Here is a 6,000-nt window from a genome sequence, read left to right as displayed (position 1 = left end):
TCCAAGGGAATATGTGAATCAATTTGCATGTATGATGTATGTGTGTGGTGATATTAAAAGGTGCACTTTTCCATTTTTCAAATGGATTAGTTGTTCTTAGATCAGGTCGCTACACATGATCTTGGAACTTTTGAAGGCTGAAATTTATTCTAACCTATTGTTAGTATCTCAGCTTTATGGTTTTTCAAATAGTTTTGTGATCACAGAGTTTGGGAAATATGTTTTTTAATATACAAAACAATTGCTGGTGGGTTCAACTCAATCAACGTTGGCAAACGGCTTTAATTTTATATGCCAGTGGATTGATAGTAATGCCTTGAGTATATTGTAAAGAAAGATTTAAGGAGAAAATTTGTCGTGAATACAATATGCTTTCCTTTTTATTAGACTAAGTAATGGCTCACAGAAGTGGAGCCACAAGGAATGAAAATCATTTTTGCTTGAAAGTGACAATGTGAATCTCCAAATAAGAAAAAATTTATCAGAAACAGAAAAAATTTAGGGAAAACCCCAGTTTGTTATTGGGATCTCTTTGTCCCAAGGTAGTTAAGTGGAAGAATGTTTGAAAGCCAAAATCTACTACCCCAACCTCTCACCCCTTCCCCAATTTTGCTTTGTAAATTATTCATTTATGGAAATGAATGAGCATTTTTAGTCACAGTAATTTAGGCTCTATGAATTATTTCTTCCCTTAGTCTTTGCTTACATACTTGTGTAGGTATGAAGGACCTTTTCGAAAGCAATTGCAAGCCATTCTTTCTAAATTTGTCTTTTATTTAGCAGTGGATTATTTACAATTGTATAAAACCCCAGGGGTCTTCCTTTTTGTTTTGAATTCACCTTGACAACTAAATCGTGAATAAAGTGTCCCTATTAGGAATATGGTAGTGAAACCATAAAACTTAAGAAACAGAATTTAGTATCAAGGAAAAAGAACTATTTTCTGAGGATTCAGATCTGAATTCTAGTCCTGCTTCTCTGTCAGTGAACCCTATAATTGTCATCCCATGGTCTCCAATGACCTCAACTGTAAAATAAGAGTTTAGGGCTCACTTTTCAGCTAGAAAAACACTGTATTGACATTGACATCTTGCCTTTGACATTGGTAAATTACATAATTTGCCTTTATCACTTACTGAGCACAAGGGGGGAGTGATTGGTAGATTGCTCTATTTACAGTATTTCCTCTTTTTATTTTATGATTTTAATTTTTCCAATATAGTTGATTTACCATGTTATGTCAATTTCTACTGTACAGCAAAGTGACCCAGTCATACATACATACATAATACATACATATATATATTCTTTTTCTCACATTATCCTCCATCAGGTTCCATCACAAGTGACTAGATATAGTTCCCTGTGCTATACAGCAGAATCTCATTGCTTATCAACTCCAAATGCAATAGTTTGCATCTATTAACCCCAGAATCCAAGTCCACCCCACTCCCTCCCCTTCCCTCTCCCTCTGGGAAACTACAAGTCTGTTCTCCAAGTCCATGAGTTTCTTTTCTGTGGAAAGGTTCATTCGTGCTGTATATTATATTCTACATATAAGTGATAACAATAGTATTTGTCTTTCTCTTTCTGACTTCTTTACTTAGTATGAGAATCTCTACTTCCATTCATGTGGATTCAGATGGCATTTTTGTTCTTTTTTATAGCTGAGTAGGAATCCATTGTGTATATATACCACATCTTCTCAATCCGTTCATCTGTCAGTGGACATTTAGGTTGTTTCCAGGTCTTGGCTATTGTGAATAGTGCTGCAATGAACATACAGGTGCATGTGTCTTTTTCAAGAAAATTTTGTCCAGATATATGCCCAGGAGTGGGGTTGCTGGATCATATGATAGTTCTTTATTTAGTTTTAGGAGATACCTCCATACTCCCTACAAACAAAAGTCCAGAACCAGATGGCTTCACAGGTGAATTCTACCAAACATACAAAGATGAAATTATACCCTCCTTCTTAAACTTTTCCAAAAGGTTGAAGAAAAAGGAACACTTCCAAAGATATTCTATGAAGCTGCCATCACCCTAATACCAAAATCAGACAAAGATACTACCAAAAGAGAAAAATTATAGGCCAATATCTTTGATGAATGTAGATACAAAAATTCTCAACAAAATTCTAGTCAACAGAATCCAACAACATATAAAAAAAGATAATACACCACAACCAAGTGGGATTCATTCCAGGTTCACAGGGGTGGTTCAACATATGCAAATCAATCGACATCATACACTACATTAACAAAAGAAAAGTCAAAAACCACATGATCATCTCAATAGACACAGAAAAAGCATTTGACACAGTCCAACATCCATTCATGATAAAAACTCTTACTGAGTGGGTATAGAAGGAACATATCTTAACATAATAAAAGCCGTTTATGACAAACCCATAGTAAATATATTACTTAATGGAGAAAAACTGAAAGCCTTCCTGATAAAATCTGGAACACTAAGACAAGAATGCCCACTCTCACCACTTTTATTCAACATAGTATTGGAAGTCTTAGCCTCAGTAATCAGACAAACAAAAGAAATAAAAGGTATCCAAATTGGAAGAGAAGAGATAAAATTGTCCCTTATACAGAGGATATAATACTATATATAGGAAAACCCTAAGGATTCCCCACAAAAACGACTGGAACTGATCAACGAATTCAGTAAAGCAGCAGGACACAAGATGAACATTCAGAAATCAGGTGCATTTCTGTATACTAACAGTGAAATATTAGTATTTCCTCTTGATAGGCAAATTCTCTGGCAGATTGGAACCACTATTCTTGACTTTCCTGCCATCATTAAAAGATGGATTTGACAGGACCATTGTCTTACAATAGCATTCCACCCTTAAAAATTAAGTCTATAATATTTATAGGAACACACATATATTGTTTGGCTTTTACAATAAAAATATTTCTTCTTTGCCCTGAAAATTTTATTTATTTTTGTAAGGATTTTAAAAAAATATGCAGTAACCGATAAGCACTTTTAGTCCAGTGGGTCTAAAACTGAACTAATTTTGCCTCCACTGATTACTGTTCCTTTGCAAATATTTCTTATCTTGGTAAACAATGCCACCATCCAGCCTCTGGCCCAAGCCATAAACCTCAGAGTCATCACCCTTAGCCTTTCTTTTCCCACTTCCCTCCATCATTCTGCCTTCTATCTAATTGATTCTATAAATCTTGTTGACTCTCCTATGTATTTTTATCATCTCCCCCTTCCTCTCCAGTAGGTGCTTTTATGACACTAGTTTATACTCTCATCTGGATCATGGCAGGTGTCCCCAGATTATATCCCAATTTTGAACTGTACCTTGTCCTTTCCTTTAACCTCCCCTCCAAGTCACACATTCACAGATAGAGGCAAGACTGCAGCATAGGCTTTGTGTATCCAAGTTCTCTGTTATTTCTAGCTCCTCACTTTGCCTGTGCTTTAAAAGCTACCTAAATAGTATTTTAGAATGTTTTCTGTGTTATTCCTTATGGTTGTGTTTCTTCTGCTTGATGTGATTTGAAACAAAATCTGTATAAGGAGTCATACTAATGCTCCAGGAAATAATTATCCCACCATTTTTTATTTGTCTTCAGCTTTATTATTGAGGTATAACTGACAAATAGTTATAATTTATTTTAAATATACCACATGATGATTCGTTATACATCTACATTGTGAAAGAACTCCTGCAATAGGGTTAATTACACCCATCACCTCACATTTTGCCTTTTTTTTTTTTTTTTTTTTTTTGCTTTTTAGAGCTACACCTGACGCATATGGAAGTTCCCAGGCTAGGGGTCAAATTGGAGCTGTAGCTGCTGACCTACACCACAGCCACAGCAATGAGGGATCCAAGCTATGTCTGCGACCCACAGCACAGCTCACGGCAATACTGGATCTTTTACCCACTGAGTAAGGCCAGGGATGGAACCTGCATCCTTGTGAATACTAGTCAGATTCATTTCCACTGCACCACAACGGGAACTCCTTACTTTTTTATTTATTTATTTATTTTTTTTTGATGAGTATGCTTAAGATCTACTCTCCCAGCAAATTTCAATTATGTGGTAAAGTATCGTCAGATATATCTCCTTGTTATAAATTAGATTCTAAGAACATATTCACCAGTTATTCATTCAGTCATAAACCTAAAAGTTTTTGCCTTTTACCAACCTCTCATTTTCCTAACCCTTAAATCCCTGGCCATCATTATTCTAGTCTCTGTTTCTATGAATTTGACCTTTAAAAAAAATTAGATTCCATGTATGCATGATACCATGCAGTGTTGGTCTTTGGCTTGTTTCACTTAGTATAATGAAGTCTAGATATATCCATGTTGCTATAAAGGTAGGATTTCTTTCTTTTTAAAGGCTGAATAATATTCCATTGTATTTACCATCACACATACACACACACTCACTCACTCACACATTTTCTTTATACATTCATTTGTCAACAGGCACTTAGGTTATTTCCATACCTTGCTTATCTTAAATAATGCTGCCATTGTACATGGAAGTGCATATATCTATTAAAGATAATTATTTTTTTGGAGTTTCCATCATGGCTCAGCGTAAATGAATCTGACTACTGTCCATGAGGATGCAGATTCACTCCCTGGCCTTGCTTGGTGGGCTAAGGACCCAGTGTTGCTGTGAGCTGTAGTGTAGATTACAGATGAGGCTCAGATTCAGCATTGCTGTAGCTGTGGTGTAGGCCATCAGCTACAGCTCTGATTCAAACCCTAGCCTGGGAATCTACATGTGCCATGGGTGGGTGTGGCCCTAAAAAGACACACAAAAAAATGATTTTTTTCCCTTTGGGTATACACTCAGAAGTAGAATTACTGCATCATCTAGTAATTCCATTTTTAATTTCTTGAGGGACATCTGTGCTTTTTCCTTTGTGGATGTAGTAATTTACCTTCTTGCTTACAATGAACAAGCATTCTCTTTTATTCATCTCCTTACCTACATTTGTTATCTGTCATTTTTGTTTTTTTGTTTTGATAACAGACATCCTAACAAGTGTGAAGTGATATCTCATTTGGTTTTGTTTTCATTTACAGTTCCCTGATCAATGATATTCATCACTTTCTCAAGTATCTGTTGGCCATTGGAATGTTTTTTGAAAGTAATAAAACTGTCCTTAAATAATTATTTCTGCCCATATATAAAATGGCATTCATACAGTTTTCTTGCATAGGTGCATTATTTGTCCTTGGACTTAATGATGAAAATGTTTGCCCTTCTGTTGTAGTAGCTGATGGAAAATAAGTGCATCCTAACCACCTGACAATGAAAAAGTCTAAATATGTGAATTTAAGATCATAAGATCTTTCATCCCACTGGTTCTTATCAGAAACTCTGGTTGGCAAGGAATGTATCCCTTTCTTCTTGCCAGGGTTCTATGTTTGTGCCTTGCAAATCTGAATACTTGACCTCTGAGGTATAAGAAAACAGATTCCCTGTAAAGAGTGTACACAAAGTGAAAGTTGAAAAACTTTGCTACAGCTATGTGTGTTTGTCCATGGTTTGTCACATTTGGATCTCTTCATCATATTATAACATTCCTTTTTTTACTCTGAAGTTGGCCTTCTCACTTAATGCCTTAGTCCAATTTTTATTTGAAGTGTTGGAGGGGTGGGTTTTAAGGCAGCTCTGGGAAGGCAGGTGTTAAATTCTGTACTGGTACTTGGTAACCTCCATGGTGAAATATGACACTATTTAACAGATGACTGCTATGCTGTGGACAAACATGCCCCAGGAGAGAGGAGGTATTTTTTCCAGAATCTAATCAAGACATGGCCTGTCTGACTCCTAACTTATGTAGCGTAATCACTTGTATCATTCATAGCGTGTCCTTCATTAATCAGAGCTCATGTAGGCAACAAGGGAATGGGGGTTCCATTAGTGTGACATATGGTGGCCTTCCCCAAGTCTTGGATGTTTTGGAAGATGGTTTCAGGGTTTGTTCCAATCATAC

Source organism: Phacochoerus africanus, chromosome 3, assembly GCF_016906955.1.
Source record: "Phacochoerus africanus isolate WHEZ1 chromosome 3, ROS_Pafr_v1, whole genome shotgun sequence".
NCBI classification, from domain to species: Eukaryota; Metazoa; Chordata; class Mammalia; order Artiodactyla; family Suidae; genus Phacochoerus; species Phacochoerus africanus.
This window is presented reverse-complemented; position numbering follows the sequence as displayed.